Raw genomic sequence first — 22690 nt, 5'->3', positions numbered from 1 at the left:
AACTTCGCGTACTTCGTTTGTGTTCAACGACCAGACAAAGGCGTCACAGAACCCCACCTTGATCAATAAAGCTTTCATCTTATATTCGCAATATCCAGATTGCAATCTTAGTTTCTTGCTTGTTCTTCGTTTGCTCGCAGGAAACAGACCCTCGTGGTCAGGTTGATCGTGCTCCGGCGTGGTCAATAACCTCTCGGAGTTGGTTTAGCGATTGCTAAGGCGCGACGTCCTCGCACGTTCGTAGTCGGATCGTCAAAGTCGACTTCCACCAAAGCGAAATCCACCATCTCATCGAAAGACGGGACACCTTTGCCTCTATCAAAATCTATCCTTACGCAAATGTAACCAAACAAGATCTCCAGGTGCAAACACAACATGTTTTCTACCCTTATCTCCAGCAAGTTTATATTTAGCATTCATACGCTCAATGTTTTCCTTAGTTAACTCATGCATTTTTAAAATCAATTCAGCACGTTGTTTAGCATCAAAATTAACCTTCTCCGAAGATGGAAGAGGCAACAAATCAATAGGTGCACGAGGTAGGAAACCATACACAACTTCAAAAGGGCACATCTTAGTAGTAGAATGCAATGAACGATTATAAGCAAATTCAATATGAGGCAAGCATTCCTCCCACATTTTCTTATATTCTTCAAAACAGCCCTAAGCATAGTAGACAACGTTCTATTGACTACTTCAGTTTGTCCATCAGTTTGGGGGTGACAAGTAGTACTAAAAAGCAGTTTAGTCCCCAACTTAGCCCATAAACATCTCCAAAAGTGGCTAAGAAATTTAGTATCACGATCTGAAACAATAGTATTTGGCACACCATGCAAGCGAATAATTTCACGAAAGAACAAATCAGCAACATTAACAGCATCATCGCTTTTATGACATGGTATAAAGTGTGCCATTTTCGAGAATCTATCCACGACAACAAATATGCTATCCCTCCCCTTCTTTGTTCGAGGTAAACCTAAAACAAAGTCCATAGATATATCCTCCCAAGGAACACTAGGTATAGGCAAAGGCATATATAAACCATGAGGATTGAGTCGTGACTTAGCTTTTTGACATGTAGTGCATCGAGCAATAAAACGCTCAACATCCCGTCTCATCTTCGGCCAAAAGAAATGTGTAGCAAGTACGTCCTCCGTCTTCTTCACGCCAAAGTGTCCCATTAATCCTCCTCCATGCGCCTCCTGCAACAACAAAAGACGAACGGAGCTAGCTGGAATGCATAGCTTGTTAGCACGAAACACAAATCCATCGTTAACGACAAACTTGTTCCACATTCTTCCTTCTTTACAATTCTGCATTACATCTTTAAAATCAGCATCATGCACATATTGATCTTTGATGGTCTCCAAACCAAATATTTTGAAGTCAAGTTGTGAAAGCATAGTATAGCGACGAGACAATGCATCAGCAATAACATTTTCTTTTCCCTTCTTGTGTTTAATGACATAAGGGAAAGTCTCAATGAATTCAACCCATTTAGCATGTCTACGATTCAGTTTAGCTTGACTTTTAATAGGTTTCAAAGATTCATGATCAGAATGTATAACAAATTCTTTGGGCCATAAATAATGTTGCCATGTTTCTAAAGTCCGAACAAGAGCATATAATTCTTTATCATAAGTAGAATAATTCAGACTAGGCCCACTCAATTTTTCAGAAAAGTATGCAACAGGTTTGCCATCTTGTAATAACACACCTCCTAATCCAATTCTACTAGCATCACATTCAAGCTCAAAAGTCTTATTAAAATCAGGAAGTTGGAGTAAAGGAGCATGTGTCAACTTATCTTTCAATACCGTGAAGGCTTCTTCCTGTGCGGTACCCCAAACAAAAGGCACATCCTTCTTTGTAAGCTCGTTGAGAGGTGCAGCAATGGTGCTGAAATCTCTCACAAAACGCCTATAGAATCCAGCGAGGCCAAGAAAACTCCTCACTTGTGTGACCGTTTTGGGCTGCGGCCAACTCTCAATAGCTTCAATCTTGGCTTTATCAACTTCAATTCCCTGTGGAGTAACAACATAGCCAAGAAAGGATACTCGGTCGGTGCAAAAGGTGCACTTCCCAAGGTTACCAAACAAACGTGCATCACGTAGAGCAATAAAAACAGCACGTAAATGTTCCAAATGTTCCTCCAAAGATCTGCTATAAATCAATATGTCATCAAAGTAAACTACCACAAATCGTCCAATGAAAGCACGTAAAACTTCGTTCATTAATCTCATGAAAGTACTAGGTGCATTAGTTAATCCAAAAGGCATGACTAACCACTCATATAATCCAAACTTAGTTTTAAATGTTGTTTTCCATTCATCTCCCAATTTCATACGAATTTGATGGTAGCCACTACGCAAATCAACTTTGGAGAATATTGTAGAGCCACTCAATTCATCAAGCATATCATCTAGCCTAGGAATAGGATGACGATAACGAATAGTAATATTATTAATGCCTCTACAATCAACACACATACGTGATGTACCATCCTTTTTCGGCACTAGAATAATAGGAACAGCACAAGGACTAATGATGAGGACATCAATACAATTGTTACACCCACAGCCCCTGCTGCTATACATACTGGACCAATTACTAGAGCTCGTGCACGCCAACTAAATTACCAGGTACTTTCGTTTCTTGGTAATGATTCTAATGTTCATGAGAATATGATGCTGCCTAAATTGGATACATTTGTTTTGCTTACAAATGAAGGGCCTAGCTTGGAGAAGGATGAACATTGGAGCAAGAACAAGCATGGAGATGATGGCATGCGCAAGGGGAACAAGAACGGAGTTACAAGTGATGATTTCAGGACTTTGAAGCCACCATAATGGGTGCATGAAGCCTTGGACGAAATATACAAGATGCCACTTCATAAATTTCGTCCCGAGGCTATTTTAGGTGCTGCGTCACCTTATTATTGGGCCAGGCCCATGTAATTTCGAAATACATAAGTATAGGCTATTTTTAGAGTCCGTATGTGTGGGGAAACAAGAGATAGGGTTGATTTCGGACCCCTCCACCAAGGGCCACGAAATTCCCCCCCTCTTCCTCCATATATACAGCCCTTATGGCATCGTTTAGACTTTGGGTTTTGTTTAGATTAAAAGTTCGCCATAGCTGCAACTTCGCGTACTTCGTTTGTGTTCAACGACCAGACAAAGGCGTCACAGAACCCCACCTTGATCAATAAAGCTTTCATCTTATATTCGCAATATCCAGATTGCAATCTTAGTTTCTTGCTTGTTCTTCGTTTGCTCGCAGGAAACAGACCCTCGTGGTCAGGTTGATCGTGCTCCGGCGTGGTCAATAACCTCTCGGAGTTGGTTTAGCGATTGCTAAGGCGCGACGTCCTCGCACGTTCGTAGTCGGATCGTCAAAGTCGACTTCCACCAAAGCGATATCCATCATCTCATCGAAAGACGGGACACCTTTGCCTCTATCAAGTGGTATCAGATTTCCAGGTTGCTCGGTGAGATTTTACAGTTTTTCGTAGTTTAGATCGAGTCTGTTCTTCATACCTACAGTCCACGAAAAAGCCACAAAAAATATTTAGGGTTAGTTCATCATATCCGAACCAATCTGAGCCTTTGCATAATCTTTTTAGGGTTTTGCTTTGTTGAATTTGCGGTTGCATCGTCGTGTCTAGTTGCTGGTCTTAGAGTCTAGTCTTTTAGAGTTTCGAGTTCTGGTCATAAGTTGTCACGCCGCCGCCGCACCATCATCATCGCCCCTGCCATCTACCACCACCGCTTATCCGCCACCGCTCCGAATCCGTATCCATATACCACCACCGATTCATATACCACCACCGATTCATATCCATATCCATATACTACCACCGCTACCACCACCGCTGCCATATACCACCACCATATATCCACCACCAATCCGAGTTCCTTGCATATTAGGTTTGTTTTCGAGATCCATCTAGATTCCGATTCGTGTTTCCTTGCCGGAGTAGGTTTCGGAAAAAAAAAGAGTCGGGTAGCCACGCTCCGTTTAGGCCCAAAAATTTTCGAAAACGCATTTTTCGAAAAAATTTCTGGCTATCCTATTTTTAGGTGTTTCTGAGTGTTTTGAGACAGGTGCCATTATAGGAAGTTTTTTTTGACCTGTTTCCAGTTTTTGGGTCCGGGCAGTCGAAAAAAAAATTGTCGAAAAAAAAATCGTGCCCATCCTGTCAGTTTGACATAGGAAGAGTTTTGAGACACTCGCCATTATAGTGATTTTTCGCAAAAAAAAAGCAGCGCAAAAAAAAAGAGCGCAAAAAAAAAGAGCGAAAAAAAAAATTTCAGAGTGTGCTTTTCCCTTGTTTACGTGCCGCGCCGTGATTTTGTTGGTGTTCTAGGCTCGCGTCTCTAGCACAGTCTAGCCTAGGACCAGCACAGTACCGTCGTTGAGCGTTTATTCAACTTTGCATCTCTGAATTGATTATTGCTGACCCTTTTTGCTACCATACTATAAGCCTTCCCAGCTCCACATACATCTACGTCGTGTGTTTGACTCTCCCTGGTAATCGCTCTATCCAAGCTTTGAGAGTTTTTGACTACAACGGTTGCCGATCACCGCCTGCTGCTGGGTAAGAACTGGTAAGAATTTGAGATTTGCTTTACGGATTTGTGATACACCACCACCACTTCTTAGTAGTCTGTAGGATCATATTCTTGTGTGTTTCTATTGCTGCTAACCATGCCAGGATCACAAGCCGACGAGATTGACTGGGAGAATTTATCGAACAAGGAGCTTCATGATAAGTTTCAGCAAATGATGACTGAACAGGTGCAAGATGTGCTGAACAATTTTGAAGAGGCCATGGAGAAGATCACTGGCCTTGAGAAGACGTTCGAAACAAAGCTCGATAACAAGTTTAATGAATTGCTCGCGCGTCTTCCACCACCACCACCCGCTGCACCTAACGCACCTCTCCAACAACAACAACAACGACTACCTCCACGTCGCGAAGCAGGCCTCCGCCGAGCAAGCCGTGTTCCTCTTGCGTTTGGCCAAACTGTTGGTGCTGCTGTTGATACTTCTGTGGCTCCTGCTACTGCTGTTGCTGGTACCCAGGAGGATGATGAGTATGCGGGCGATTATGAGGATGAGGTTGATCAAAATCAGATCTACGAGCAGCCACCAGCACCACCACCAGCAGGTCGACCTCAGGTATATATTCGTAATGGTAGGCCTGCACCACCACCTCAGGTACGAGATGATGTCCATATTCCTAAACTGAAATTGAATATTCCACCATTTGAGGGTAGATATGTTCCTGATATATATCTTACTTGGGAGTTAGAAACTGAACAACGATTTACATGTTTACAATATCCTGAGGAGAGACGAGTTGCTGCTGCTGTTTGTGCTTTCACTAGTTTTGCATGTGTATGGTGGTCTGAACATTGTAGATTGTATCCTATTCCAACTACTTGGGCCGCTTTGAAAACTGCTATGCGTACGCGTTGGGTTCCACCATATTATCAACGTGAATTGCTTCAAAAATTACAGCACTTAAGACAAGGAAAAAATTCCGTAGAAGAATATTATCAGGAATTACAAACTGGCATGATTAGATGTGGTATTGTTGAGGAGAATGAAGCTATGCTTGCACGTTTTCTGGGTGGATTAAATAGAGAGATTCAGACCATTCTAGACTATAAGGAGTATACTAATATCACTCGTTTATTCCATCTTGCTTGTAAAGCTGAACGTGAAGTGCAGGATCGACAAGCATTGGGGCGAACTAACTTTTCTGCAGGACGACCTTCATCATGGACACCACGTGCATCTTCTACTTCAACTGCACCAGCACCTCCATCCGGTGCCACCTCCAGCCGTGATACAAGAAAACAGGCACAACCACCATTATCTGCCAAGAGCACACCTGCGGGGCCTGCACAGCGTTCTTCTTCTTCCATGGCATCAACAGGGCACACAAGTGATATTATTTGTCGTCGTTGTAAGGGAGGAGGTCATTATGCGAGGGAATGCAAATCTCCGCGTGTGATGATTGCTACTGCGGATGGTGGATATGAGTCCGCTAGTGACTATGATGAGGAGACATTGGCTCTTATTACACGTGAAGAACATGGTGGAGATGATTCTGATCATGAGACACAATACATGGCTCCTGAAGACGCTGACAGGTATGAATGTTTAGTTGCTCAACGTGTTTTGAGTGTGCAGGTCACACAAGCTGAGCAAAATCAGAGGCACAATATGTTCCATACCAAGGGAGTTGTGAAGGAACGTTCTGTGCGCGTCATAATAGACGGAGGGAGCTGCAACAACTTGGCTAGCATGGAGATGGTGGAGAAGCTTTCTCTCACCACAAGACCACATCCACATCCTTACTACATCCAATGGTTCAACAACAGCGGCAAGGTTAAGGTAACACGTACTGTTCGTGTGCATTTTAGTATCTCTACATATGCTGATTATGTTGATTGTGATGTGGTACCTATGCAAGCATGTTCCTTATTACTTGGTAGACCATGGCAATTTGATAAAAATTCTGTACACCATGGTAGAAACAATCACTATACTCTTGTTCATAAGGATAAAAATATTACTTTGCTTCCTATGACTCCTGATTCCATTTTGAAAGATGATACTAATAGAGCTAATAAAGCAAAACAGGAGACGAATAAGAGTGAAAATCAGATTGTGGCAAAAGAATTTGAGCAACAAATGAAGCCTAATAATAAACCATCTAGTGTTGCTTCAGAAATTAAATTGAAAAGTGCATGTTTATTTGCCACCAAATCTGATATTGATGAGCTAGATTTCAGCAAATCTGTTTGCTATGCTTTTGTGTGCAAAGAGGCTGATAGAGGCAAAGGTGTCCCGTCTTTCGATGAGATGGTGGATTTCGCTTTGGTGGAAGTCGACTTTGACGATCCGACTACGAACGTGCGAGGACGTCGCGCCTTAGCAATCGCTAAACCAACTCCGAGAGGTTATTGACCACGCCGGAGCACGATCAACCTGACCACGAGGGTCTGTTTCCTGCGAGCAAACGAAGAACAAGCAAGAAACTAAGATTGCAATCTGGATATTGCGAATATAAGATGAAAGCTTTATTGATCAAGGTGGGGTTCTGTGACGCCTTTGTCTGGTCGTTGAACACAAACGAAGTACGCGAAGTTGCAGCTATGGCGAACTTTTAATCTAAACAAAACCCAAAGTCTAAACGATGCCCTAAGGGCTGTATATATGGAGGAAGAGGGGGGAATTTCGTGGCCCTTGGTGGAGGGGTCCGAAATCAACCCTATCTCTTGTTTCCCCACACATACGGACTCTAAAAATAGCCTATACTTATGTATTTCGAAATTACATGGGCCTGGCCCAATAATAAGGTGACTCAGCACCTAAAATAGCCTCGGGACGAAATTTATGAAGTGGCATCTTGTATATTTCGTCCAAGGCTTCATGCACCCATTATGGTGGCTTCAAAGTCCTGAAATCATCACTTGTAACTCCGTTCTTGTTCCCCTTGCGCATGCCATCATCTCCATGCTTGTTCTTGCTCCAATGTTCATCCTTCTCCAAGCTAGGCCCTTCATTTGTAAGCAAAACAAATGTATCCAATTTAGGCAGCATCATATTCTCATGAACATTAGAATCATTACCAAGAAACGATAGTACCTGGTAATTTAGTTGGCGTGCACGAGCTCTAGTAATTGGTCCAGTATGTATAGCAGCAGGGGCTGTGGGTGTAACAATTGTATTGATGTCCTCATCATCCTCCCCTTCTTGAAATGAAGTCGTCCTCGACGGAAGTTCATCTTCCTCACCCAAATAAGGCTTCAAATCTGCAATGTTAAAAGTGGGACTAACCCCAAAATCTGCAGGCAGCTCAAGTTTATATGCATTATCATTTATTTTCCCTAACACCTTAAAGGGACCATCAGCACGTGGCATTAACTTTGATTTGCGCAAATCAGGAAATCTATCCTTACGCAAATGTAACCAAACAAGATCTCCAGGTGCAAACACAACATGTTTTCTACCCTTATCTCCAGCAAGTTTATATTTAGCATTCATGCGCTCAATGTTTTCCTTAGTTAACTCATGCATTTTTAAAATCAATTCAGCACGTTGTTTAGCATCAAAATTAACCTTCTCCGAAGATGGAAGAGGCAACAAATCAATAGGTGCACGAGGTAGGAAACCATACACAACTTCAAAAGGGCACATCTTAGTAGTAGAATGCAATGAACGATTATAAGCAAATTCAATATGAGGCAAGCATTCCTCCCACATTTTCTTATTATTCTTCAAAACAGCCCTAAGCATAGTAGACAACGTTCTATTGACTACTTCAGTTTGTCCATCAGTTTGGGGGTGACAAGTAGTACTAAAAAGCAGTTTAGTCCCCAACTTAGCCCATAAACATCTCCAAAAGTGGCTAAGAGATTTAGTATCACGATCTGAAACAATAGTATTTGGCACACCATGCAAGCGAATAATTTCACGAAAGAACAAATCAGCAACATTAACAGCATCATCGCTTTTATGACATGGTATAAAGTGTGCCATTTTCGAGAATCTATCCACGACAACAAATATGCTATCCCTCCCCTTCTTTGTTCGAGGTAAACCTAAAACAAAGTCCATAGATATATCCTCCCAAGGAACACTAGGTACAGGCAAAGGCATATATAAACCATGAGGATTGAGTCGTGACTTAGCTTTTTGACATGTAGTGATAGAGGCAAAGGTGTCCCGTCTTTCGATGAGATGGTGGATTTCGCTTTGGTGGAAGTCGACTTTGACGATCCGACTACGAACGTGCGAGGACGTCGCGCCTTAGCAATCGCTAAACCAACTCCGAGAGGTTATTGACCACGCCGGAGCACGATCAACCTGACCACGAGGGTCTGTTTCCTGCGAGCAAACGAAGAACAAGCAAGAAACTAAGATTGCAATCTGGATATTGCGAATATAAGATGAAAGCTTTATTGATCAAGGTGGGGTTCTGTGACGCCTTTGTCTGGTCGTTGAACACAAACGAAGTACGCGAAGTTGCAGCTATGGCGAACTTTTAATCTAAACAAAACCCAAAGTCTAAACGATGCCCTAAGGGCTGTAGATATGGAGGAAGAGGGGGGAATTTCGTGGCCCTTGGTGGAGGGGTCCGAAATCAACCCTATCTCTTGTTTCCCCACACATACGGACTCTAAAAATAGCCTATACTTATGTATTTCGAAATTACATGGGCCTGGCCCAATAATAAGGTGACGCAGCACCTAAAATAGCCTCGGGACGAAATTTATGAAGTGGCATCTTGTATATTTCGTCCAAGGCTTCATGCACCCATTATGGTGGCTTCAAAGTCCTGAAATCATCACTTGTAACTCCGTTCTTGTTCCCCTTGCGCATGCCATCATCTCCATGCTTGTTTGATGAGGACATCAATACAATTGTTACACCCACAGCCCCTGCTGCTATACATACTGGACCAATTACTAGAGCTCGTGCACGCCAACTAAATTACCAGGTACTTTCGTTTCTTGGTAATGATTGTAATGTTCATGAGAATATGATGCTGCCTAAATTGGATACATTTGTTTTGCTTACAAATGAAGGGCCTAGCTTGGAGAAGGATGAACATTGGAGCAAGAACAAGCATGGAGATGATGGCATGCGCAAGGGGAACAAGAACGGAGTTACAAGTGATGATTTCAGGACTTTGAAGCCACCATAATGGGTGCATGAAGCCTTGGACGAAATATACAAGATGCCACTTCATAAATTTCGTCCCGAGGCTATTTTAGGTGCTGCGTCACCTTATTATTGGGCCAGGCCCATGTAATTTCGAAATACATAAGTATAGGCTATTTTTAGAGTCCATATGTGTGGGGAAACAAGAGATAGGGTTGATTTCGGACTCCTCCACCAAGGGCCACGAAATTCCCCCCTCTTCCTCCATATATACAGCCCTTAGGGCATCGTTTAGACTTTGGGTTTTGTTTAGATTAAAAGTTCGCCATAGCTGCAACTTCGCGTACTTCGTTTGTGTTCAACGACCAGACAAAGGCGTCACAGAACCCCACCTTGATCAATAAAGCTTTCATCTTATATTCGCAATATCCAGATTGCAATCTTAGTTTCTTGCTTGTTCTTCGTTTGCTCGCAGGAAACAGACCCTCGTGGTCAGGTTGATCGTGCTCCGGCGTGGTCAATAACCTCTCGGAGTTGGTTTAGCGATTGCTAAGGCGCGACGTCCTTGCACGTTCGTAGTCGGATCGTCAAAGTCGACTTCCACCAAAGCGATATCCATCATCTCATCGAAAGACGGGACACCTCCGCCTCTATCACCTTTACTCCAACTTCCTGATTTTAACAAGACTTTTGAGCTTGAATGTGATGCTAGTGGAATTGGATTAGGAGGTGTGTTATTACAAGATGGCAAACCTGTTGCATACTTTTCTGAAAAATTGAGTGGGCCTAGTCTGAATTATTCTACTTATGATAAAGAATTATATGCTCTTGTTCGGACTTTAGAAACATGGCAACATTATTTATGGCCCAAAGAATTTGTTATACATTCTGATCATGAATCTTTGAAACATATTAAAAGTCAAGCTAAACTGAATCGTAGACATGCTAAATGGGTTGAATTCATTGAGACTTTCCCTTATGTCATTAAACACAAGAAGGGAAAAGAAAATGTTATTGCTGATGCATTGTCTCGTCGCTATACTATGCTTTCACAACTTGACTTCAAAATATTTGGTTTGGAGACCATCAAAGATCAATATGTGCATGATGCTGATTTTAAAGATGTAATGCAGAATTGTAAAGAAGGAAGAATGTGGAACAAGTTTGTCGTTAACGATGGGTTTGTGTTTCGTGCTAACAAGCTATGCATTCCAGCTAGCTCCGTTCGTCTTTTGTTGTTGCAGGAGGCGCATGGCGGAGGATTAATGGGACACTTTGGCGTGAAGAAGACGGAGGACGTACTTGCTACACATTTCTTTTGGCCAAAGATGAGACGGGATGTTGAGCGTTTTATTGCTCGATGCACTACATGTCAAAAAGCTAAGTCACGACTCAATCCTCATGGTTTATATATGCCTTTGCCTGTACCTAGTGTTCCTTGGGAGGATATATCTATGGACTTTGTTTTAGGTTTACCTCGAACAAAGAAGGGGAGGGATAGCATATTTGTTGTCGTGGATAGATTCTCGAAAATGGCACACTTTATACCATGTCATAAAAGCGATGATGCTGTTAATGTTGCTGATTTGTTCTTTCGTGAAATTATTCGCTTGCATGGTGTGCCAAATACTATTGTTTCAGATCGTGATACTAAATTTCTTAGCCATTTTTGGAGATGTTTATGGGCTAAGTTGGGGACTAAACTGCTTTTTAGTAATACTTGTCACCCCCAAACTGATGGACAAACTGAAGTAGTCAATAGAACGTTGTCTACTATGCTTAGGGCTGTTTTGAAGAATAATAAGAAAATGTGGGAGGAATGTTTGCCTCATATTGAATTTGCTTATAATCGTTCATTGCATTCTACTACTAAGATGTGCCCTTTTGAAGTTGTGTATGGTTTCCTACCTCGTGCACCTATTGATTTGTTGCCTCTTCCATCTTCGGAGAAGGTTAATTTTGATGCTAAACAACGTGCTGAATTGATTTTAAAAATGCATGAGTTAACTAAGGAAAACATTGAGCGTATGAATGCTAAATATAAACTTGCTGGAGATAAGGGTAGAAAACATGTTGTGTTTGCACCTGGAGATCTTGTTTGGTTACATTTGCGTAAGGATAGATTTCCTGATTTGCGCAAATCAAAGTTAATGCCACGTGCTGATGGTCCCTTTAAGGTGTTAGAGAAAATAAATGATAATGCATATAAACTTGAGCTGCCTGCAGATTTTGGGGTTAGTCCCACTTTTAACATTGCAGATTTGAAGCCTTATTTGGGTGAGGAAGATGAACTTCCGTCGAGGATGACTTCATTTCAAGAAGGGGAGGATGATGAGGACATCAATACAATTGTTACACCCACAGCTCCTGCTGCTATACATACTGGACCAATTACTAGAGCTCGTGCACGCCAACTAAATTACCAGGTACTTTCGTTTCTTGGTAATGATTCTAATGTTCATGAGAATATGATGCTGCCTAAATTGGATACATTTGTTTTGCTTACAAATGAAGGGCCTAGCTTGGAGAAGGATGAACATTGGAGCAAGAACAAGCATGGAGATGATGGCATGCGCAAGGGGAACAAGAACGGAGTTACAAGTGATGATTTCAGGACTTTGAAGCCACCATAATGGGTGCATGAAGCCTTGGACGAAATATACAAGATGCCACTTCATAAATTTCGTCCCGAGGCTATTTTAGGTGCTGCGTCACCTTATTACTGGGCCAGGCCCATGTAATTTCGAAATACATAAGTATAGGCTATTTTTAGAGTCCGTATGTGTGGGGAAACAAGAGATTGGGTTGATTTCGGACCCCTCCACCAAGGGCCACGAAATTCCCCCCTCTTCCTCCATATATACAGCCCTTAGGGCATCGTTTAGACTTTGGGTTTTGTTTAGATTAAAAGTTCGCCATAGCTGCAACTTCGCGTACTTCGTTTGTGTTCAACGACCAGACAAAGGCGTCACAGAACCCCACCTTGATCAATAAAGCTTTCATCTTATATTCGCAATATCCAGATTGCAATCTTAGTTTCTTGCTTGTTCTTCGTTTGCTCGCAGGAAACAGACCCTCGTGGTCAGGTTGATCGTGCTCCGGCGTGGTCAATAACCTCTCGGAGTTGGTTTAGCGATTGCTAAGGCGCGACGTCCTCGCACGTTCGTAGTCGGATCGTCAAAGTCGACTTCCACCAAAGCGAAATCCACCATCTCATCGAAAGACGGGACACCTTTGCCTCTATCATAACGTTCCCCAACAGTGGCATTCGAGCCAGGTGTATGCGTAGATGATACGCATGAGTAGAACACAAAGAGTTGTGGGCGGTGATAGTAATACTGCTTACCATCAACGTCTTATTTTGATTCGGCTGTATTGTGGGATGAAGCGGCCCAGACCAACCTTACATGTCCACGCACATGAGACCAGTTCTACCGACTGACATGTAAGTAGTTTTGCATAAAAGTGGCTGGCGGGTGTCTGTTTCTCCTACTTTAGTTGACTCAAATTTGACTACAGCCTGTCCTTGAAGAAGGTTAAACAACAAACTTGATAAATCATCGTTTTGGTTTTTGCATAGGTAAGACCGGTTCTTGCTAGAAGTCCGTAGCAGCCACTTATAACCTGCAACAACAAAGTAGAGGACGTCTAACTTGTTTTTGCAGGGCATGTTGTGATGTGATATGGTCAAGACGTGATGTGATATATGTTGATGTATGAGATGATCATGTTTTGTAAAATCGAAAATCGGCGGGAGCCTTAGGGTTGTATCTTTATTGTAAGAAGTGCAAACACCATGTAATTGCTTTACTTTATCGCTATGCTTTAGCAATAGTTGTAGAACCAATAGTTTGCAAGACGACCCATACACAATGATGGAGATCAAGGTGTCGAGCGGGTGACGATGGGGATCATGATGATGCTTTGTAGATGGAGATCAAAAGCACAAGATGAGATGGCCATATCATGTCACATATTTTGATTGCATGTGATGTTTATCCTCTATGCATCTTATTTTGCTTAGAACGATGGTAGCATTATAAGATGATCCCTTCACTAAATTTCAGGATAAAAGTGTTCTCCCCGAGTATGCACCATTGCCAAAGTTCGTCGTTCCGAAGCACCTCGTGATGATCGGGTGTGATAGACTCTACGTTCACATACAATGGGTGTAAGACAGTTTGCACATGCAGAATGCTTGGGTTAAACTTGATGAGCCTAGCATGTACAAACATGGTCTCGGAACACTGGAGACCAAAAATTCAGACGTGAGTCATATAGTAGATATGATAAACATAGAGATGTTCACCATTGATGACTACCCCATCTCACGTGATGATCGGATATGGGTTAGTTGATTTGGATCATGTATCACTGGTGCAGAGACCTGCTATACAAATGGTTTTTAACCCCTTTCCGCAACGGCTTTTGGAACTGTTGCCAAGTGAGTGTGGGCGATAGGGGGGTTCTTCCCACACGACCCAAAAACCGCCGGCTATAGGCCCTCCTAGCACACAGGCTCGGCAAAATGAGCTCGTGTGTGATCTGGCGAGGCATCGAAAGCCAAACATTTCCGTTCGTATGTAAATCCCACACGGTGAATCCCAGAAAAACATTTCTGTTCGTATGTATATCACACATAGTTTTTTGCATGGAAACGTTTGTGCAAGGTGGCCTAACGCAAACAGTTCTCTGCCGGAAGCCGTGTGTGATTGTTAGTTTATCGAACATGCTTACTTTCTAGAAACCGTGTGGGTTGTTTGAGTTCATCACCCACGGTGCTGTCTGAGTAACCGTCTGCAATAGAAAACCCCAATAAGCAGGGTAATTGGCCTATTATTGATAGTCCATGTACTAATCAAATTGATATTTCTTCTAAAACACAGCAGACATTTCATATACGTATAACGGCAACTAGGATTTCATAATCGAACTACATCAGATAGGCTCGGCACTCAGTTACGCCATTACACAACAACACCAAGTTTCACATGCAACATCGAAAACCTCTGGAAAGTAGCATCATACAGGGTAAATAGATAGATGAATCTCATCTGGGAAATGTAGCGACCAGACTTCAAACGACCAAGTCTCTGTGCATCAGTGTCATCCCTAGATCAGTAATGCTGACACACATAGTACTCGAGGATTTATAACAGAGTTTCGATCACACACTTATTACATCAAATGTCTCAAAAGAGAACTTATTACAATAATATGGCTTAAGGCCATCTAAATAAGATAAGAGCAGAAGGCTTGGAGGATAAAGTGAGTCCATCAACTCCAATGGCATAACTGAGTGAACGACAACAACCTAGCGCTCCTTACTCTTTGCCTGAAAAGTCTGCAACATGATATGTTGCAGCCTGAAACGGGTCAGCACATGGAATATGCTGGCAATGTAACACAAAAAGAATAATGAACAGAAAAAATGCTATCACTACATGCATATATGGCTGGTGAAGAGCTCTATGGTTAAAGTTTTGCATAAAGCCAATTTTACCCTACAATAAAGGAATATATTTTATTTAACTACCTGATAGAGGCGAGGGTCCCGATCTTTCGATGAGATGATAACTATCGATTTGGTGGAGACGACTTTGACGATCCGACTACAACCGTGCACGACGTTGCGCCTTAGCAATCGCTAAACCAATCTCCTGAGGTTACTGACGATGTTGGAAGCACGGTCAGCCTGACCACGAAGGTCTATTTCTGCAAGCAATCGAAGAACGAGCAAGAATATGATAAAGCAATCTGAATATTGCAAATATATATGAAGTATTGATAATGGTGGGGATCCGGAAGCGGTCTTGGTCTGGTCGTTGGACACAAACGAAGTACACGAAGTTGCAATGGCTAACTTTTAACTAAACAAATCCCAAGGAAAAAGCTACTAGATGGATCTACTTATATAGGAGCAAGGGGTGGCGGCCAAGGAGGTGGGAGGACGTCCCAAGGCAGCCTAAACTAAATCTAGGTCGTACAAGGCCAATGGGCCCAAGTGGAGGTGATGTAACACCTTTGGACTTGTAGTTTGACTCGGACTCTGCTGCAGCATCAGATTATTTCGTCCACAACTCAACGCTCCGGACGAATTTGAAGGTGATTCCAATTGGGTTGGAAAGTGCACGAAATCTAGTTTCCAACAAAAAAAGAATCACCCAATTCGGAGTCCGTATGAAAAACTTGTGTGCGTTTTGAGTCAGGTATGTCTGTGCAGTCCGAATCTGAATCCAGAACGTGAGAGACTTGGACTCTATCTTCTCTTGGGCCAAAAGTGACGTGAGAGAACTTTTTGAACAGCAAATAAACATCTCTTTCTTCCTTATCTTCATATGTGGATTGTACAAATGTCCCATACACCTGCAATTAGACAAAACACAAAAGTGTGTGAAGTATTTTTGTTCTGGATAACATAAATAGATTATTGAATAGTTTGCACTAGAAATCACCTGACAAATATGCATATATGCAATATTTTTGGTCATATCCAAGGTAGTCATGTCCTCATCATCCTCACCTTCTTGAAAATAAAGCCGTCCTCGGCGTTGCTTAATCTGAAATGTGGCTAACAAAAGAGACAAGGTGTACATGTTGTATATGTATATGTCATCCATTTTTACTTCCCTTGATTTTTGCATATATAACACATGAATAGATGAGTAACTTGCATAGTTCATAAAATCTAAAGCCAAAAAATTAGCACAAGTAGAAGGCATGAAAATATTGCAACTCAGTTTGCACATATAAGTGAAGCACTTATTCATTTCAAAAGATTGACAATGTTCATCATTAAACCATCCCAAGATTGGTGAATAAACCTTACTTGCATCAAATTTACATGCTACAACATGCTTAAATAAGCAAACATGCAATAAGTCATTTAACACAGAATCATCACCAAGATTAGAGGTCATATCAAAATGATTAAACATTGGTTCTTTTGCATCAATTGTTAATTCAATGGGTGCACTCGAAATTGTTGGTATTTCAGTTGTTTGATCACATGGCAAAGTCAAATTATCAACGTAGTCCTCTAAAATAGGTGGTGTGATCAAAGTAGTGGGTAGCTCATCAGATGGTGCATTCAAATTGACAAGGCATTCATCATTCTTATGTAGAGATGGAAGATCAGTACCTTTGTCATTACCTCTTATGATCAACTCAGATGATATAGCCACTCTCGGGGGCGATGTGTCACATGGTGGAGGTGATGTAGTCCTGACAACAACGGATGTGGTTGTCATAGTATGCCTAGTAATTGAAGGAACAATCATATCAACTCTTGGAATGTGCACCGTGCGCTTGTTCTCCTCGTGGCCAACACGTCGTTTTATTTCCTGTTCAGCTTTGCAAGCAAGATGAAACAAATGGTCCATAGGATAACACTCTTCATGAATTAGTATCTCTTGAATATCACGGTTTAATCCTCCCCAAAATCTATCCATAAAATCATCTTCACTTTCTTCTAAAGAGGAATGCAACAAGGTAGTTTGTAAATCATCATAATATTTTGTTACAGTTTCACTACCTTGTTTTAAGTGTTGCAACTTCTTAATCATGTCACGAGTATAATAAGCAGGGACGAAAGTATGTCGCATGGCAAGTTTCAAATCATCCCAAGTAGTAGGTATATAATCAGGATGTAACCGACAATATTCACTCCACCAAACCAAAGCATAACCAGTGAAAGAACCAACCGCAACCTTAACCTTTTTATGTTCATCGAAATTATGGGAAGCAAATATATTTTTTATGTCAAACTCCCATTCAATATATAAAGCAGGTTTAAAACGACCATTAAATGGTGGTATAGATACATTAACCTGATCATGTGCATTTGGATGTTTGTGCACCTCTCGTGACGGTTGTGGTATTTGCAAAGGTGGTGGCACGTCTCCCGCGATCGACAAAGCCCATGAATTGACTCTGGATCCTGTCATGATTAGTAGAACAAGAAACAAAACCCAAAAATAATGTTCCTATAACTACTAGGATGTGGTGGTAAAACGCTCACAGTAAAGCAAATATCAATGTCTTACAAGTTCTTACCATGCAGCAGGCGGTGATCGGCAACCAGCGGTGTCAAGTAACTTCGAATATTGAGTAAAGCGATTGCCAGGGGAGCGTACGTATACACGGTGTAGAAATATGTGGAGCTGGGTTGGCTATATATGGTAGCAAAAGATTAGCAATAATCAATTCAAAGATGCAATGTTGAATAAACGCTCAACGACGGTACTGTGCTGGTCCTAGGCTAGACCGGACTAGAGACGCGAGCCTAGAACACTAATAAGGTCACGGCGTAGCACAACTAGCATCAATGAAGGATACTAAGTAGCTCTTCACAGCAAGATATAAGTGAAGATCACAACGCAGTGAAGATAATGATGAAAAACAACTGCCAAGCAGGATATACAACAACTCTCTCTCCAACTTTCTTCTTAAAAAGTTTGAGACAATTTTCTGATAAATTCTTTCAAAGAATGCTACTAACTCAACCTTTCCAATGCAAAAAGAATCACTCAATTCCGAGTTAATATGAGGAGTCAAAGCATTCTAAAACTGGCCTGAAAAATTGGAACAAGCTGTGTTCACGAACTTCGGAGGGCAAAAACACCTATTTAGAAGCCGATTTTGAGGTGTCAAATATTGAACTAGCTTCTGCAACTATTTAGATGCGGCTCGTCGCTATCTTCAATTTGAGTACTCACGGAGCCAAAACGGACTTCATATGAGGAAGATACACCTGTTTTACTGAACAGTGCGCAAAATAGATTCCAATCCGAATTCAGGTACGAGATTGATTCTAGATAGATCCAATTTTTTTTCTTCTCTCTTTTTTTTCTCATGCTTTTTTTTTCTTTTTCTTCTCCCTCTTTTTCTTTTTTTTCTTTCCTTTTTTCTCTTTTTTTTTCTTTATCTTCTTTTTCTCCCTCTTTCCAAGACAAACTAGATAAGATGCAGATTCGATCTGGCGAAGATGTGAGTGACCTCAACTATGATTATGACAATAAACAGTGCGTAGCACGTGGTGGAAATTGGTGGATGGGATGGTGGACAGCGGATGGGATAATGATGCAGCGGCTGCGTGACTAATGTGAACAGAACTCGAAACTCTAAAGGAACTAGACACTAAGACCAGCAACTCGACACGGCGATGCAACCGATAATTCAATAATGCAAACAATGAAAAGAAAATTGCAAAGGCTCAGTCTGGCTAGGACAAAGGATGAATAGATCTAACTTTTGTTTTGTGGCTTTTTCTTGGACAATAGGTAAGAAAATAAATCTAATTTAGGAAAAACTGGAAATTCTCACCGAGCAACCTGAAAACTGATACCACTTGATAGAGGCGAGGGTCCCGATATTTCGATGAGATGATAACTATCGATTTGGTGGAGACGACTTTGACGATCCGACTACAAACGTGCACGACGTTGCGCCTTAGCAATCGCTAAACCAATCTCCTGAGGTTACTGACGATGCTGGAAGCACGGTCAGCCTGACCACGAAGGTCTATTCCTGCAAGCAATCAAAGAACGAGCAAGAATATGATAAAGCAATCTGAATATTGCAAATATATATGAAGTATTGATAATGGTGGGGATCCGGAAGCGGTCTTGGTCTGGTCGTTGGACACAAACGAAGTACACGAAGTTGCAATGGCTAACTTTTAACTAAACAAATCCCAAGGAAAAAGCTACTAGATGGATCTACTTATATAGGAGCAAGGGGTGGCGGCCAAGGAGGTGGGAGGACGTCCCAAGGCAGCCTAAAACTAAATCTAGGTCGTACAAGGCCAATGGGCCCAAGTGGAGGTGATGTAACACCTTTGGACTTGTAGTTTGACTCGGATTCTGCTGCAGCATCAGATTGTTTCGTCCACAACTCAACGCTCCGGACGAATTTGAAGGTGATTCCAATTGGGTTTGAAAGTGCACGAAATCTAGTTTCCAACAAAAAAAGAATCACCCAATTCGGTGTCCGTATGAAAAACTTGTGTGCATTTTGAGTCAGGTATATCTGTGCAGTCCGAATCTGAATCCAGAACGTGAGAGACTTGGACTCTATCTTCTCTTGGGCCAAAAGTGACGTGAGAGAACTTTTTGAACAGCAAATAAACATCTCTTTCTTCCTTATCTTCATATGTGGATTGTACAAATGTCCCATACACCTGCAATTAGACAGAACACAAAAGTGTGTGAAGTATTTTTGTTCTGGATAACATAAATAGATTATTGAATAGTTTGCACTAGAAATCACCTGACAAATATGCATATATGCAATATTTTTGGTCATATCCAAGGTAGTCATGTCCTCATCACTATCATGGTGGTTGTTAAACATTGAGAAGGTTCCTCCAACTCAATCCCAATTAAACAATATCAATTACCCAACAAATTAATTTAGAGTGATGAGATCAACACGATAATCCAAGAACCAGATACTCAAGGTGTCCATAACCGGGGACATGGCTAACCATGATTAGTTTGTACACTCTCCAGACGTTTGCGCACTTTTCCCCACAAGACTCGATCTCCTCTGTTGGATTTCTCGCACTATATACATGGTGTTTGAGAAATGGATGACCGAGACACAGTCTTTCAGAAACATTTAACTCTTTACTCTGGGTGGACAGTTACACCTACTTTCTCCTACATCTGCTAGCCCACCACTGACAGAGGTCATGCAACATACTCAACTATGCTAGAGCCCATAATAGCTTGTGGCTGCACACGGAAGTTCCTAGCATGAATAATCTTATGATCCCTTTGAGCCTGGGTGGCGGACCGTAGGATGATCACACGGGTACTCTGGGATATCCTAGGACAACACTGGGTTCTCCAGGTGCCCTGACAACCACTTGGTACTCCAGGGTGCCTTCAAGCAATCCACCAAGATGTGTATTTAAGTAGCCACCTTAAGTTAACCATTAAATAACAACTCTCACATCTATCATGAATACACTCAACTAATCCATGTCTACGAGCATAGCATAGCAACCTGAGCATAACGTAGAAGTAACTCCCAAAGGTTTGATAATAAAAGGGCAATAGGTTCTACCTCATCATCTACTTCCCAAACCCACATGTTAATCAGATCCTAATCATGCAATGTTTGAGGATTGGAATTAATGCATAAAAACTGGGTAATAAAGGTATGATCAAAGTGTTACTTGCCTTGCTCATGATCTGCAAACCCAGAGACTCGTAGTAGCATGCTTCGCACTCTGGGAATTCTATCGCAAACAAACAATAGCATACATAAGCACTCAAGCATAGATGCACAAGTAAAACTGAAATAATACGATCCAATCTGAAATTTCAACTCAAGAGCTTCGATTTGCAAAAAGAATCACTCGAATCGGAGTTACGAAACTCAAACTACGGTCAAAAGAAGATCGAAATCAAATCTGCTTGAAACAAAATTTTAATGTTTCCAAACCTTGTTCAAGTTGATGAACTCGAAAGAGGGGCTCGAGATGAAGATTTAGGCGTTGGTTTCACTGGATCATGACTAACGGTTAAAAAGTTGCGGCGGTTTGCAGATTAGGGGCTAATCTGTGATAAAAATAATTGCGGATAGGTCCCTGGTGAAAAATAAAACAGAAAAAGAAAAATCAATCGGACGAATGTCCGCTAACAGAGACAAACTAACGAATTCGTTCGTTAAAATGAGCTAATGAATGAATGTTCGCAAAACAATCCAACTGCAGAAAAACCGATCTAAAATAAAAAAAACGATCTAGGGTTTTAAAAAAACCTAAACCGAGAATAAAAACGGCGGCGGCGGCTAACTCCAGCGGGGATCCGGCGGGGCGGCGGTGTCGGCGAGCGGCGGGGGCAGCGGCGGAGGCGGCGCGACGCAGAAACCGAGGCGGCGGTGGCTAGGGTTTCGGGCGGCGTGGCTGGCGGCTTGGGCTGGCGAGGCGGTAGGGCCTCACCCTTTAAAGGGCCGGCAGGGCCAGTCCGGCTCGGGCACGGCCCATAGGTCGGTCCGTACTGTTTTTTTTCAAATGGACGGAGTAATACCAAACATAGTCCAAAAATCCCGAAATAAATTTTTGTGGTCCTCTAATAATACTTTGGACAAAGTGAACATTTATTTGGGCTACTAATGCAATTTTTAAAAATGCATATTTTTCTAATTCAAATAAAATAGCAATAAAATCCAATTAAAATATTTATTCGATTTTTAACATTTTTCCTCCAATATTTCTTTTATTTTGGAGAAGTCATTTCATCTCCTCTCTTTTATTTTAATATTGGAAATATTCACAGAGACAATGTAACATATCCCAAATTTCCAATTTGGAATGTTATACATTAGATCATCATTGCATATCATATTTTATTGCATTTTTGGTTAATCCTAGAAATTCTATGCAACTCAAGGACCCACAGAGAGAGTTGGGGATTTCGTTATTTTTATATTTTGAGTTTTCTCAAATTTGGAAAAGGGGATCATTTGGTTTTAATTATTTTTATTTCCTAATATTTCTAAAATAAAAATATATGAGAGAAGATAATATGACTTCTCCAAAATAAATGAAATATTACAGGAAAATTATTAAAACCAAATAAATAGTTTTATTTGGATTTTATTGAAATTTTATTTGGATTAGAAAAATTGCACGTTTTTAAAATTGCGTTTTTAGGCCAAGAAAATATTCATCTGTTCTAAATATTTTATTTAGACGGTTAGAATTTTTTTTGGAATTTTTAGATTTTTATTTAATTTTCTAGGATTTGTTTTCGGCGGAATCTTATTTAAAAAAAAAAGTCAGCGCCCGACTGGGCCGAAGCCCAGCCGAGCTGGCCGGCCCAACCCCGCGCCGCCACCGACATCGCCGGGCGAGTCCAAGCCGGACACGCCTCGCCGCCGCCATGCCCCCTCGGCCAAGCCGCCTCCCCTCTCCCCTTATAAGCCAAGCTCGGGGCCCCCTCGGGACCCCAAGTCGCCGCAGTCGCCGCTCTCCGTCGCCGCCTGCCGCCACCCC

Source organism: Triticum aestivum, chromosome 2B (genome assembly GCF_018294505.1).
Source record: "Triticum aestivum cultivar Chinese Spring chromosome 2B, IWGSC CS RefSeq v2.1, whole genome shotgun sequence".
Taxonomy (NCBI): Eukaryota; Viridiplantae; Streptophyta; class Magnoliopsida; order Poales; family Poaceae; genus Triticum; species Triticum aestivum.
Note: the sequence above shows the minus strand (reverse complement) of the source record.